The 16,443-nt window shown below is 42.9% G+C and overlaps 1 protein-coding gene across 1 annotated transcript in view; it reads left to right on the top strand.

Annotated features, from left to right (window-relative positions):
• The window catches only part of ATAD2B (ATPase family AAA domain containing 2B), a 4,508,062-nt gene that overhangs the window by 3,443,193 nt on the left and 1,048,426 nt on the right, over positions 1-16,443 (top strand). The gene's annotated exons all lie outside the window — the stretch shown is intronic.

Here is a 16,443-nt window from a genome sequence, read left to right as displayed (position 1 = left end):
TCCAAGGCACTTGGTCTGAATTGGAGGCCCAACTGCATATAAATGTTTTAGAGCTGAGGGCGGTGCTTCTGGCATTGCCAGCTTTCCATCCCCTGCTGCCGTCTGGGACTATTGCGATTCAATCAAACAACATGACGGTGGTCTGGTACATCAACAAGCAAGGTGGAACCAAATCTTACCCCCTTTGTCGAGAGGCCATGAGGATATGGCACTGGGTGATGGCTACCAACTGTTTTCTTCTAGCAACGCACATTCCTGTGAGTTCCAACGTGATAGCAGACATACTCAGCAGGTGCATTCTACAACCTCACGAGTGGTACCTGAATCCCTTGATAGCGGCAGAGATCTTCCACGCTGGGGCCGTCCTTGCTGTGACCTCTTTGCATCCCCGACCAACTACAAATGCAGCAACTACTTCGCCCTGATTCCCCCTCCGGGACAGTCACCCAGGGATGCTCTAGTCCACGATTGGCCCTCTGGTCTTCTTTATGCATTCCCACCTTTTCCCCTCATTCCCCAGTTTCTGAAGAAAGCCCGTCAGTTGAAGAGCAAGGTGATCCTCATAGCACCCTATTGGCCTCGTCAGATTTGGTTCCCCTTCCTTTGGCCTCACCTGCTAGATCAACCATGGATTCTACATCCAACCCCGTCAGATTTGGTTCCCCTTCCTTTGGCCTCACCTGCTAGATCAACCATGGATTCTACATCCAACCCCGGAGTTGATCTCACATCCGCAGAACCTGATTCATCCCAACTTGGACAGCCTGAAGCTCACAGCTTGGCTCCTCCAATTCCCTTGATTGCCAGGCAGAATGATCTTTCTTTACCAGTACGGGACATTTTTATTGCGTCTCATAAGTCTTCCACTAGAATTACTTATCTAAGCATGTGGAAAAGATTTACCTGTTGGCTGAAAGAAAAACAAGTAGATCCCTTCTCAGCACCGGTGTTGATGATACTAGAGGATCTAACCGACCTATTTCAATCGGGTCTATTGGCCTCCTACCATTAGAGTTAATTTGGCTGCAATATCTAATTTCCATGAGGGTGTCCAAGACTCCTCTCTCATGTCACACAAATTATGCAAGACCTTCATAAAAGGTGCGAATCATTTGAAGCCCCCTTTTAGAGAACCTATTCAGCCATGGGACCTGTCGTTAGTTTTACAAGCTCTGACAAAGCCCCCTTTCGAACCAGCTGCTTCTTGCCACCTCAAATATTTGTCATGGAAAACCTTGTTTTTGGTCGCCATTACTTCTGCCAGATGTATCTCTGAGCTTCAAGCTTTATGCATCAAGAGTCCATACTTGATTTTTCATAGAGATAGTGTCTTTGAGAACTAATCCTTCATTTCTGCCAAAAGTGATCTATGAAATGTCCATTAATCAAACCATTGAATTGACAGTTTTCTTTCCCAATCATTCAAACAGAGGAAAGTATTGCCTACATACCCTAGATATTCACAGGCAAATCTGCTTTTACTTGAACAGGACTAGGTCCTCTCGTAAATCTGACCAATTATTTTTGGCCTATTCTGGACCTAGCTTAGGATCTGTTGTTGCTAAGTTCACATTAGCTAGATGGTTGAAAGGCTGTGTGACCTTCATTTATACACAACGTAATATCCCATTGCCTACTACCATGAAGGCTCACTCGACAAGGTCGGTGGCATCTTCTGCTGCCTTCCATGCCAGAGCTTCTTTACATGACATCTGTGCAGTTGCAACTTGGGCTATGCCTCATACCTTCATCAATCATTACAAATTGGATTTGGCCTCCAGGGGAAGAGCATCTTTTGGTTCTATGGTGCTCAGGAATGTCCTTCCATGAGAGCCTCCCAGGAATAGAGGTAGCTGGGGACTCTGTCCCATACGCAAGGCATGAACGAGGATTAACAATATCCGATAACGAAGTTATGTCTTACCATAACGTTCCATCTGTATTGTTGATCCTCGTTCAGTCATTACGACCCTCCCTCCTTCCCCCTCCAGTGGCTTGTAGTGGATCTCACCATCCGGTTCTTTTAGGTCATTTGACCAGAGGTGGCCTCTACCCTTCTTTTGACTTGCAAACTCAATCTGAGGTAACAGGGAGAGGGGAATTAAGGGTAAGAGTTTAGCTTGAGAGTTTGTAGCTGACACAAGCTTGGAAGATTGCTGGCTCGGTTCCGTCGGAACCGATAACCATAGATAATGACTGAACGAGGATCAACAGTACAGACGGAATGTTATGGTAAGACATAACTTCTTTTTATTGAGGCTAAGCAAGCATTAAAAACAATGAATAATTATTAACATAGCTGTAATATGCAAAGCAGCTGCAATTCAATAAAACTGTAAATTAAGGTTGAATAGGCAATCAGAGAAGATGAGTACAAAGGGAACAGAAAGAAATAAAAATAAAGTAGATCTAAGAAAAGGTAAAATAATCTAAGGGACATATAAATAAGAGAAGGGATACAAGCTCTGTGATGCAGAAATAAGAGAAGGGGATACAAGCAAGTAAAGTAGTACAGAGAAGTAGTTAGAGACCCATGAGATAACGGAAAGAGAAAAAAGGCAGTATTAAGTTAAGTAGGATATTTACAGGGACCTGTCCAAGAGTTCAGCTAGTAAGCTTTTTAGAGCTTTTTGGAATTCATGAGCATTTGATATCATTCTGATGGGAAAAGGTAGTTTGTTCCAAGATTGGGTAATAGAGTGGCTCTAAAGATGTTCCCCAATTGATCTTTTGGGCTCATAGATTTCCAATGATAATTGATCAGAGCTCCAGCTCCATAGGGTCTGAGAGGGGGTATAGAGAGAGGTGAGAGAAGTGATGCCAGGGCAAGGAGGTAGGTTTGTTGAGGATGGAGTGAATGATGAGCAGTTTAGGTAGTAAAAGATGATGGAGGTATCCAACCAGTTAAGAGATTTGAGAGAGAGGCAGTGGTGGGAGTTAAAGGGCTAATTTACAATTAACCTTGCTATTTTATTGTAAGTGATTTCACTCTTAGATTTTAGAGATGATTGCAGACTAGTTATGATTTGTGAGCCATAATAAAAGATAGGGAAAGAGAGAGTCTTTGGTGAGGAAGTTCTTATTTCTGTATAGTAAGCCAAGTTTTTGATGAGTCTTCCTTATACAATGATGTACGTAAAGGTAAAATTTAAGATGATCATCAGTGATAACACCTATGAGTTTAGTATGCATTTCCAGAGTGATGACCATATTGTTAAGAGACGTAATAGTAAAATAATGTTTAAGATGGGAAACAGAGTTTGGAAGAACTAAGAGAAGTGTTTTTTTTTTTTTTTTTTTTTAGGATTAAAAATAAGATGGTTATCAGAAAGCCGGTTTTCCACAGAATTGAAAGAATTTTGGGTTATGCTGTGTAGTTCAGAAAGATTATCTGAGGTGGAAGTGATTGTGGAGTCATCAATGTATTGTAAGAGAGAAGAGTGAGAGGACAAGGTGTTGAGGCAGTTTGTAAAAATGTTAAATAATAAAGGATGTAAAATGGAGCCTTGAAGAATACACATCTTGATGGGTAGAAAGGGAGAAGTGGAAGAGAGCCATCTTACAGATTGCTGTCTGTTGGAGAGGTAGCTAGGGAACCATGAGATACATGAACTAGAGAGATTAAGGTCTGCGAGTTTATAATGGAGATTAGGATGAGAGAGCGTATCGGATGCTTTAGAGGGGTTTAGAAAGAGACAAGAAACAAATTTGTTATTGTCTCTAGCTTGAGTGATCATTTGAGTAAAAGAAATAAGGGCAATAGTTGTACTGTGGTTTGGATGGAAGCTGTGTTTGGTGGGAGTAAGAAGATTTTCTTGAAACAGATAGTCCAATAGTTGCTTGTGAACACATTTTCAAGTAACTTAGAGAAGGGGAGACAAGATAGCTATAGTCCAAACGTTTGATAATTCTGCAGAGTGACCTCCCTTTTGAATAGGTATAGTAAAAAAAATGTTCCCAGATTGTGGGAGCAAGTAGATTTATGAATTGAATGGTCAATAAGGATGGAGGGTGGAATAGGCTATAGAGCTAGGATCAGTCTTTAAGAAGAGGGGGAAGGTAGGTTATCCACAGAGGGGGAGAGCAAGGCTTTAGTTTGCTAAGCAGCATTTTGATGCAAGTATTGGGAACAGATTTAAGTGAAATGGAGATATTTTTACTAGAGGAGAAGAGGTTAGAGATGTTAGCAGACTGAGTTAGTTTACTAATAGTCTATGAAGTAGGAGTTAATATAAGGTTGCAGTTTCAAGGGGAGTGTTATTAGGGCAGGGGTTAGTTGTAGAGGGTTTACCAGGATAAAGGATATTGTTTAAAGTATTCCAATTTTTTAAGGTTGCTTTGAAAGTTAGCCTGGGCTTTAAGTAGAAATTTTTCTTGACATGTTTTTCGTTAGATTTTTTTGAAGTTCTTTTTAGGTTTGGTGATGAGTCTGGGATTTTGTTTTAAGCCAGAGTTTTCAAGCATTCTCTCTTGAGCATAAGTGAGCAAATGGATTTAGACAGCCAGGGTGCAGAGAGGGATTTAACTCTGGTTTTCCTAATGGAAGCTAGAGAGTTAAGTATGTAAAGCAAAATGTGGTTAAATTCCTGTGCGGCATCATCTAGGGGGGTATGTATGTTAGGAAAGACCAGTTAATGAAAGAAAGAGTGTTATTAAATGTCAGGGTTGAAATGAGAGAGGTTATGACAGAGTTTATATTTGTGAGATCTAGTTTGTGGAAGGGAGCATCTTTGATTGCAAGTTAGGAAGTGATCACTTACGGAATCGGTAGATATTTAGGGTGATGGTAAAGATCAGGATTGGTTACAAGAATCCACTTACTGAAATGAGTGGGGGGTAGAGATGAGTTGGGCTAAACCATGTAAATTAATACTCTGTTTGGGGGAGTTCGAAGTAAGGATTTGCCAGTCAATATTAACATCACCTAGTAAAGTAGTCTCATTATGTATATTGTGTGAGAACCAGGACCAAATTTGTTCCAGAATGGATATATTATCCCCAGGAGGAATGTAGATAGCAGTGATAGTTACTGTTTTGTGATTATTTAGCTTGCAATTAACTGCTAATAGTTCTGCAGGATGAAAATTGGGGGGGGGGGGGCTGAGCAGACAGGACAGGTTTAGTTGGTTAGAGTAAAGTATGGCTACACCTCCTTCTTTTTTATAAAGTCAATCAAGTCAGAAGATGTTATATCCTGGGAAAGAAATTCCTTATCTGAGATGCGAGGTTTGAGCCAAGTTTTCAAAAGTAGTGTTATGTCTGGAGATAAATCTTCCAGTTTTCTTTCCAAATTTCACGAACAAAGGAGAACACATGTTATATTTGTTAGATGTTCAAAGACAGTTGCATTCTGTTTGCACGGAACAAAGAATTTTAGAAAGATAGATGAATTATTTGTTTCTTTTGGGGAGTCAGAATTAGGCAAGCCAGTTATGAAAGTAGCTTTAGCGAAATGGTTAACTGTGATTGCATCTCCTTTGTCTCTAACAGATTGGATTCATCTTTGTCAAAACCTTTGCAAGCCCATTCAACCAGGTCCATGGCAACTTCATCAATATATTTATCCAGGATTTCCATGGATATCATCTGTGAGGCTGCAACTTGGGCTAATCCTCATGCTTTTAGTACTCATTACAAATTAGATCTGGCATCAAGGGGGGAGGAGCAGCCTTTGGCTCAACAGTGCTCAGCAATATCCTTCCTCTGAGTCCTTCTATGATTCAGATAGCTGGGGACACTGTTCCAATTGTTGAGGAGTGAAAGAAGATTAACAATATCAGATAAAGAAGTTATATACTCACCATAAGGTTCCATCTGTATTGTCCACTTGCATTCTGCCTCATCTCCCCTCCCTCCACCCCCTACCATTTGGTTTGTGACTTCTGGAAGAACAAGAAGATAATGAGGGAACCAGTGTTCCTACATTTGAGCTCCAGGTTTTGGTTTCTCATCCTCATGTTGTTTTAATGTTCTATGAAACAATAAGGTCAGCAAACAAGTTCTGAGGTATGGTAGGGGACTAGAGCATTATGGGTAAGGGAGGAGCTCATGAGTTTCCCTGTATCCACAAGCTGTAAAAAAAGCAGCCAAGTCTAATCCAAGGTTTGGATCCGAACCCAATTGTTGAATGAAAATGGATAACACAGATGGAATACTATGGTGAGTACATAACTTTTTTTGTCTAGCTTTGTATTGTAATTGCTGTTTCTGTTATACTAACTTAGCTTTAATTTCTCTATAAACTGGCTAAAAGTTCTCCAACTATTAAATCTTTGTAATATAACTTGTGTCTATTCTTTACCAATGCATCTGATGTTGTCATTTTCATTCTTCCTGAATGAATGCTTCACCGATCCTATCCTCTGATCTGACTCAGCCACATAATTTAGACTTTGGATCCAACTCTTGAGCTCCTTCCTCTACCCGTAATGCTGTAGTCCATCCTCAGTACCTCAGGTCTCTTTTGCCGCCATCCTGCTCAAAGATAGGGTTCTTCTCTTGGGCGTTTTTATCTTAATTGGATCATAAGTGAATTTGTTTTTGCTTAAATTTTTTCCTTTTCTTGTTCTCTACTTTCCTCTTAGCATTTGGTTTTCTCAGCATCAGGCACCTTACTATTTTAAAGTAGTGTTTCCTTTTTCTACCTTAGTTTTTCCATCATACCCTTAACTAAATGGTAATTCTTTGGTTACCATAGCTGGTAATTTTTCCTTTTCTTTCCTCTTTTTCTACCTCTTCTAAAAATAAATAAACAAAACAAAGTCTTTCTTATTGTACCTTAGGTTTTTTCTAGATAACGTCCTTCTTTATCTTAGGACTATTAATACCTTCTTTCCTGTCATGGCTGACAAACTGTCAGGATTCAAAAAATGCACTTGTGGGCATAAAATCCCTAACTCATATGCCCACAAGCAATGCATTTATTGTCTCGGAGCCTCCCATCTGGATATTAATTGTAGTACTTGTGCTGTATTCAATTCCAGGGCATTAGCTAACAAGTACTGCAAACTCATTTTAAAAGGATGACTTCCTCCTGCTTCAGCACTTGTTTTAGGGGCTGAAACCCCCAGCAAAACATCTAAATTTGCTCCTTTGGAGCATAGAAAGCACTGTCCGATGAAGTCTCCAAGACTTTGACAGAACTGCCAAAAAAATCTTCGGATCCAACATCCTCTGACGTTAAGGCTTATTCTACGAATCAGAAATCGTCTGAACATAAATTTTCAGATCATAATGTCGGTCAGTCCCATGGCTTCAGTCTCTGATCCTAGACCTTCGGATCTGAAACCTGGCACTTCACGCAGTCAGAGTTCGTTCTCCAGAATTCATCCTGGATCCATTGTCTCATACTCTGCACTACTTCATGCAAACTCCCAAAAAGTATTCCAGGCCCCAGTCCACCACGTCCTTCAGGTCCTCCAGAAGTCTGTCAGCAGGGGATGTGGATAGCATAATGCAAAAGTTTCTCAGAGTTAGATCCAGATGAGGGTCATTCCAGCTCTGTCCCATATTGAATCTGTAAGTCTTCCAACCACTACTCACACAATACTGTCTTTCTCCGATCCGCCCTTCAGTTTTGGAGCCTTAGGATTCAACAGCCCCATTAGGTCTGGAGTCAGATCAGAATAAAATCACTTCAACTCTGACAGCATCCCTAACCAGTTCTGCACCTGTACTGTTGGATTGTAATGAGTCCTGGAACTGAAGCATCTGTGTTGGGTCCAGGGGGCTGGGATCTATTCTGATGTTATCAGATCCATACTTTCCCCTTGGAACCTCGGTGCTGGACAGCTTGGTTCCATTTCCCTCCTCCAGGCACAGATCCGGTAGGACTTGGGATCTATTCATACTAGAAGTCTCTGCTCCACTGCAGATGGCCATAGGTTCTGTGGGCTTGTCTGGGCGAGGTTATAGAAAGAGCTTTTTCTCTTCTTAGAGAACCAGTTTGTCATCTCTCAGATCCACTCCCTAGTCCTTCTTTGTTTCCGAGCTCTGAGTCGATCAGGTGTATTCCACAGGGGCAGCCAATTCTAGTTAGCTTTCTATCATCTCCTATAGAGGAACTCCCCCTCTCTTCAGATACCTCCCCTGAACATCCCCCAGAGGAGATCCATCGAAGAGAACATGCAAGAGAAGGCACACAGATTCCCCGTAGGAATCGCTCACAGATTTTGAGGAAGGAGAAGGATCTGCTCCCAGATTGTCTCCTTTGGAGACACATTACACATCAAGCCAAACTAAAACGTATATACCAAAGACCAAGCAGGGCTGAAACAGAAGCAATGAAGTATACTAAAGTAATTTATTGTAATGTAAGCGCTTTCGTGCTCAAGAACAAGTACTTCATCAGACATAATACACTAAAATGCAGAGCCATTAAATAGTACAACTCACTAACATCCAGTTACACAATTAATGTAGCAATTTATGATCTTTCGATAGAGGCTTTAAAGATATACTACCATTCAGGCCAGGAAACCTGTGTGCCTGTAGAGTAGTAATCCATTTACTCTCAGCCTTTTCTACCTTAAGTAAATCTCCTCTAATGCTATTAGTTAAAATTTGCAATACTAAAACACTAAAACTATGATAATTAAAATCAGCCACTTGTCTATATAGGGCACTTGAGACATCTTTCTTTTTTATATATCCGATATGTTCCAAAAGACGCTCCCTCAAAGACCTACAGGTCTTCCCCACATAGAAACAATAACATTTATTAAATAAAGCCAAATAAACAAGATTACATTTAGAACAATCAGCATAAAACCTTGGAGTAAATGTAAATCCATTTACTGGATGAACAAATACTTTACATTCAGAAGTAAATGAACAGGCCTGCATCCATGACCTGGTTATGTACCCTTCCTATTAGAAACCTGTGTAGAATTCTTACCACAATGATAGCATAGTTATCTCTTAAGAAACAAACTATTCTTAAAACAAAACTTTTGTTCAGGGCCAACAATTACACTTATCTTCTCATTTGATACAAGAATCTGCCAGTTCCTACATATAGTACCACATATCTTGTTGACATCACTAGTATAGATGAATACAGGTCTAACTCTATTATCTCTTACTATATTACTCTTAGGGCGTACATTATAAAAGGTAATAGAAAAATATGGCTTAGCATAATTCTTCCTAGCTTCTAACATAACATCACCTGTAGAAGTAAAATTATGTTCAGAATACCCCCTATCCAGTAATTCATGATGTAAATCATCAAAAGCTTGATAAAACAAACTGTCGTCAGCATGCAGCCTCGACAATGTCCTATTTATTTTTGTGCTGAGGTTTAGGTCCCTGGAGCGTGTAGCTCTAAGGGACTTGGATTTTTTGAGGTGGAGCATGTCCATTAATTCTGGGTTTGACATGGCTTTGTACGTCAGGCATAGATCGCCTCTGAGTAGGTGGTAAGCAACTGAGTAGAGCTGGAGTTTCTTTAGTCGAGCTGCGTAGGACATCTGTTTGTAGCCCATGATCCTCTTGGTGAGGTACTTTTGGGGTCTCTCCAGTTGCTGCAGGTGTCGGGTAAGGTACATCCCAAAAGGGGCATTGTATTCAATTATGGGCCTGATGAGTGACGAGTAGAGGGTCACAATGATCTCTCTTAATCTAGATGCGAACCCTTTCGTGATAAGGTGGGCTATATAGAAGGTCTTTCTAACCACTTTGGCAACGTGATTATCAAAGGAGAGATTACTATCTACGTTGGTCCCCAAATCTCTAATTACTTCTTCCATGCTTAATGGATTACCACCTATGTGGTTATTTGTGGGCACCTTGTTTTTCCCAAAGGGGATGACTATGCACTTTTTAGCATTTAGCTTGAGGCCGTGGCTCTGGCACCAAGCATCCGTCTCTGTGAGTCCCTTTTGGAAGATGCTTGTGTCAGCTGGAGATTCGATTATGGCCCGCAGTTTGCAGTCATCTGCGAACTTTGTCAGCCATAATCCCCCCGTGTTAGCCTGAACCTCAGAGAAGTATATACCGAACAAGAGAAGTCCCAGAACTGAGCCCTGTGGGACGCCACTTGTAACTGGTTTGGATTCGGACATGCCACCTGCAATTCTGACCATGTGGGTTCTATCTCTGAGCCAGTTTGCAACCCATCTTGTGATATAGGGGTTGATATTTAAGCTGGTAAGCTTATGATGCCTGAGTGGGGTATTGTGTCAAAGGCTTTTGTGATGTCCAGGTAGGCTGTGTGGACTACCTTGCCCTCATCTATGGCTTTGGTAACTGTTTCAAAGAAATCAACTAGGTTTAAGAGGCAAGATCTGCCCTTAAAGCGGAATTGGGTAGGGTCCAGTGTCTGGAGGCTCCCAATGTCTTTGTTTATGAGTTCCATGATAATACGCTCCATAGCTTTACAGACCAGACTAGTCAGGCTTATGGGGCGATAGTTTCCGGGGTCCGTTGTGGCACCACCTTTGTGGAGTGGGACCACTGTAGCTGTGCGCCATTCTTTGGATACATATCCTGTAGTAAGGCTAAGTTTGAACAGTGACTTAATGTGAGGGTTCAGTTCTTCTTGGAGCTCGTGTAAGACACAGCCTGGGACACCGTCCGGTCCCATAGATGCTGTGTTTTTTGCTTTGGAGAGGGCAGCTTTCACCTGTGCATCTGTGATGTCAGGGAGGTTACATGCAGTTGGGATAGGCATTTGAGAAGTTTGTGCTGAATCTGTCTGCCAGGATGTCGGCTATGTCTGTAGGTTCAGTATATTTTGTACCATTATGCAACAATTCAGAGCATATCTGGGAGCTTCCGCCCATGTTCCTGACATAACTAAAGAAGGCCTTGTGATTATCTTTAGTGTCTAGGGCAATTTTTCTTTCGAAACTGGCCTTTGATGATTTTATGAGGGATCGAAGTTTCTTGCTAATACTGATCAGAGATGCCTTCCCTTTTTGGGATTTTGCTCTGTCATGTAGTAGCTTCCTCCTTCTGTTGTATAGCTTATTTATGGCCGGGGTCCACCAGACCAGTCTCTTGTTTTGGAGGAGTGAGTCTTGGTTTTATTTGGGATAGCACGATCCATGCATTCCTGCAGGTGCTCATAGAATGCATTTGTAAAGGATTCTGCGGATTGGGCTGTATTATCTTCTGGCCCAGGGGCTTTGAAGGATTCCACCTCAGTCTTGAGAAGTGCAAAGCTGGCTTTTGAGAAATTCTTTACAGTGATTTCCTTGGCTGGGGGTGGGGACGGGATATGGATGTCCAGGGAAATTTGTTTATGGTCTGATCTTACCAATGAGGGGTTTACCTCTGGTGTGGAATATAGAGTCCTCATGTTGGTGATGACGGGATTTTGACGATTTTTACAAACTATCTCTGTCCATAATGGATATGGTTGCCACCCAAGGAGTGAATTTGCAATTTCCCATCCGTTGGTTCAGGTTGTGCTTGAAAATGGTTAGATAAGGGCTCTGCTGAGCCACATAGAAGGATTTCCTTACTTCTATAGACCCATGTTGGTCAAAGTTCAGATTACTGTCCGAGTATCCAGATCTTTTGCCTCTGGGTCCACTCATAGGGGGGTGCTATCAGTGTCGTAATTTATGGAAGTATTTTTCTCAATGGGTATTATTATGCACATCTTTGTATTTAGTTTGAGGTCATGGCTCTAACACTAATCATTAGTCTGCGTCAGTCGTCCTGTAGGATATCAACATCGTATGGGAGGTCAGTGAATGTCCTCAACTTGCAGTCATCAGCAAACTTGGGCAGACAAAGGCTGTCTGCATTTGCCTTGATATCTGAGAAGTATATCCCAAACCGGGGGGGTTGTTACTCCACTGGTGACTGGCCACTTGCTGCATGTGGATTCCACCACTCTAATAACATGCCCTATCTATTAGCTATTTGGCTATCCATCTGATAACACAGTGGTTTATGCCCAATTTTGTGAGTTGTGTAATACCCACATGGGATATTGTCAAATGTCTTTGCCAGAGCAAGATAGACAGTATGCACTGACTTACCCTCATACACAGCCTTAATGACCTTGTCAAAGAAGTCCACCGGATTGAGCAAGCATGACCTGCCCTTGACGAAGCCAAAATAGGGCAGTCCTGGAGTCTGGAGATTTCCTTTGTTGTTGATTAATTCCATGATTATCCTTTCCATAGCCTTGCACATGAGGCTAGTCAGACTTGTGGGTCAGTAGTTTCCTGGGTCCGTTAATGGTCCCCCCCCCCTTGGGCAGAGGGTGACTGCTGCTGTCCTTAGCGCTACTAAGACAAAGCCTGTTTGGAGACTGTGGGTAAATAGAGATGTTCTTCGTGTTTCACTGTTGCAGTCATTACATTCGGGTAACCTGCTGGCAGGTTGCCCTCAGTCGGCCTGAGTAACAAAGTCTTGGGTCCTGCATCGGTTGCTGTCTCCTCTTCCATGACGTCAGGGGTATAAAACATGCAGCCTATGCCATTTTCTTCAGTCTTTCTTGCCGCGCGGAGTCCGAAGCAGAAGCAGTTCGCAAGTGCTGGTTGGCCGACTCCTGAAATTTTCGCATTCGAGTTTCAGAACCGAAGTCTTTTAACTAAAGTTAAATACCCCGTTGGGGAAACTTTTTCTTGCTCCTTACCGATCTCAGTAAAAGTTAATAATTGCATTAGTTGTGAGAAGCAAATACCTCATAAGGATTTTCATTTGTACTGTATTCCTTGCCTATGGTCCAGATCATAACGTGCCTTGCTGTCGGTTTTGTGCTAGATTTAACCAACGCACTATTAAGCGGTATATTTTTGCTTCTAAATATTTGGGATCAAGATTTAATTACCCTGAAATGTCGTTGGTTAGCAATTTGACTACCGGAGTTCACAAAAATCGCAAAGAAAAAGACAGAGACAGACCATCGAGGTCCAAAACTGATGAAGAAACTTCTAAGCCATTTGCCGGTTCGCCGATACTCAGTGAGGCGCCTTCGCTGCCCCTGATACCCGCTACTTTTGAGTCGCAGGCCTCTACCGAGACCCATGCAGAGTTCGGTATGCTGTGAGATTCTCAGAGTATTGAACCCACGGATGTCTCTCCCTTGGATGGGTCCGGATGGAGCCGCTGAGCAGGCACCGGCTTCTGAGGGTGTTTTCAGGCCTCAACATTTTTATATAAAACCGATGCCAGCCTCAAAAACAAGATCAAAAACAACTTCTGTGTCTAAAAACCCGATGCATGAGCCACGTGCTCAGGGCCCTATGCCTAAAAAACAGATGATCAAAATGGCTGAGGACTTAATTACCTTGATCAGAGGTTCTCAAACCCCCCCCCCCCCCTGCTAAGAGGCCTAGGCAAGGCACTGATTATGAATCTTCAGATCAGGTCTCCATTTCTTCTGATTCCTCTTCTGATCAAGAATTTTCTATTCCACCCTATGAGGATTCTGATGCAAAAGAATCCCATCCCATCTGCATCTCTTCCTGAGGATTATTCTTTTGGAGAAACTTTGCATACTTTAAGTAACATTTTCAATGGGAGAGTCAGGACTTCTCTGAATCAAAAAAGAGGCTTAGGGATTTCCTCCTTCTTGATTAAAAAAAAACAACAGGACTATGGAAAATTTGCGTAATAGGATCATTGAATTACAGCAAGAACATATGAGCAAAACTTCTAGTAATATATTTCAAAGCAATTTTAAAAACATAAATGAAAAAATTGCTAAATTAGAAAATGAAGATGTTCTTCATCTCACATTGCTGCAGTCATAACCTGTGGGTAGTCCGCTGTCCTCGGTCGGCCCGAATACCAAAGTATTAGGCTGGCGTCGGTCATGGGCGCTCAGATCTGACGTCAGTGCGTCCCGGTATTAAAGCGCATGACCGACGTCATATCCTCCGTCTTTTTTGCCGCATGGTCAGAAGCAGAAGCCGCGTTTGCAAGTGCCGTTCGGCGTTCTGAAATTTTCGTATTTCGAGTTTCAGACCGAAACCAAGTTGGGCTAAGTACCCCGTTGAGGAATATTTTTGTTTTTTCTTGCCTCAGTTAATTCCGGATGTCAGAAAAAGTGAATAATTGTATTTCTTGTGGGAAACAAATACCGCATAGGGATTACCACTCTCTCTGTATTCCTTGTTTGGGGCCTGAGCACGACGTAGTCGGGTGTTGCTTTTGTGCTAGGTTTAATAAGCGCACCATTAAATGTAGGTTAGATTGCGCTAGGCTTGTCTTTGGGAAGCGGTGTAATTACAATATGCCGTCGGATCCTCCGCCCGCTTCTGCTAAGAAGCGCAAGGATAAGTCGTTAAGGTCCAAGCAGGATGAGTCGTCCGTTCCGGACGCCGGTTCTTTAGAAACTACGCTGGACTCTGTAGATCCAGCCGAGGTTTCAGCTGAGTCTCAGGGGGAGACATTAATTTTGCAAGATGTGGCCTCACAGGAGTCAGGTCAGGCTGAAGGGACCTCTCAGGTTGCTGTACTCCCTTCTTTGCCTAAGGTGGTTAGGCCTTCTCCTTCAGTCTCTAAGGTACCTTCTAAGGGCAGGCCTGGTTTGCCCTCCTCAGGTGTCAGTCCTAGATGTCCTTCATGGATGCATCTGCAGTCATAACAACTGGGTTGTCCTGTCGTCAGGCAGCCCTTCAGTCGGCCGGATTCCAAAGTCCGGGTCCGGCTTCGGCTGATGTCGCACTCCACCCGACGTCATCTCTGTTGGTCTTCGGGTATAAAAGCATCAGCCGACGCCATTTTCCTCAGTCTTTCTTGCCGCGTGGCCAAGCAGAAGCTGTTCGCAAGTGCCGGTCGGTCGGATCCAGAGATTACTTCTACCGAATACTACTTCGAAGACTTCTAAAGCTAAGTACCCCGTTGGGGACTCTTTCTTGCCTCAGCCGATGTCAGAAAAAGTTAACAATTGTTTAACCTGTGGGAAACAAATACCTCATAAAGATTTCCACTCTTACTGTCTGCCTTGTTTAGGCCCAGCCCACGACGTAGCAGCCTGTTCGGCCTGTGCTTCTTTCAACCGGCGAACGCTTAGGCGTCGGTCGGAGTTTGCAGAACAGTTTTTCGGTTCTGTTTTTGCGTACATTATGCCGTCGGATCCTCCGACTACCCAATCTACCAAAAAACGCAAAGATAAAGACCGACACTTTCGCGGTCCGCGGTTTCGGCCGAAACCATGGTTAAGCAAACGCGAGTGTCTCGGTTTCGGCGAAACCGAGAAAACTGATCAAAGTACGGCTGAACCTACTCCTACAACTGAGGCCCCTGCTACAACTCTTGAATCGACCTCAGAAATTTTACCCACTACGGTGGTTGACTTATCAGACACCATCCCTTGGATGTCTCTACCCCAGCACGTGGTGCTGCTAGGCCTCCAGCAGCCATGTCCATTAAGGCCTTCGCCAGGGCTAAAGCAGCCAAGACTACTAAAACAGTGCCTGTTAAACCCCCACATCCAGGCCCTCTTCTAGTTCTCAAATGCTTACTTTGGCAGAAGATTTAATTTCTTTAATTAGAGGATCTCAATCTCACCCAGACAGGGCCTCTCAGCCCACAGAGAAGAGACCTAGGGCACAGCCCCCTGAGCCAGTGTCTTCTGATGATTCTGCTGATGAATCAGACATAACTGACCAGCCAGAGGCTCCCTTCTCCAATTTTGAAGATTCTGATGCTGAAGAATCCATTCCAGCTGCTTCCCCACCAGAAGAATTCTCCTTTGGGGAAACCTTGCATGCCATGCGAGAACAGTTCCAATGGCAGCAACAGGATTTTTCAGACTCCAGAAAAAGACTTAGGACCTTTCTGCACCTCCCACAGCACAGGCCCTTAGCTATACCTCCTGTTCTCTCTGTGGTGGATGATGCTTTCAATGATGTTTGCTCCGCTCCAGATTCTCTACGCCCAGCCCCTGTCAAACCAGACAGATTTTACAGGGTGCCAGATACTCATCACCACCTTTACAAGGCCCCACTTGCAGACCCAGAAACTATATCCCAGGGTCCCAAGGCAGTAGCCGACCATAGCTAAAACCCTATTCCTTCTGAAAGGGAAGCAAGGTCATTAGACAGATGGGGTAAAAGGTCTACACTTCAGCTACTCTCTCAGCTAGAGCTTTAAACTGTCAGTTTCACATGATACAATACCAAGAGTTTATGCTTGATCAGTTAACTAAAAACTAACCACTGATGAATCTCTTGATAAGAAATATGTATTAGAGATGGTAAATAACATACAACAGGTTAGCAACCATTCCTTAAAATGTGGCTATGATGCACTGGAGGCTTCATTTAGATCAGCCATGACAGGCACAGTGATAAGAAGGCATGCATGGCTAAAGGAACAAGCTTTACCGGATCATGTTAAAGCTAAGTTGCTAGATGCTCCTATGGACAAGACAAGTTTGTTTGGTACACCTGCCCAGCAGGTTATGAAGAAAATGGAAGAAAAGGCAAAATCTGTTCAAACTGTTAAAGATTTCTTGCAGGTTCAACCACCAAG

Source organism: Protopterus annectens, chromosome 2.part1 (genome assembly GCF_019279795.1).
Source record: "Protopterus annectens isolate FY-2018-M chromosome 2.part1, PAN1.0, whole genome shotgun sequence".
In the NCBI taxonomy this organism is placed as follows: domain Eukaryota; kingdom Metazoa; phylum Chordata; order Ceratodontiformes; family Protopteridae; genus Protopterus; species Protopterus annectens.
The sequence above is the reverse complement of the archived record's forward strand: the minus strand, read 5'-3'. Positions and strand labels throughout refer to the sequence as shown.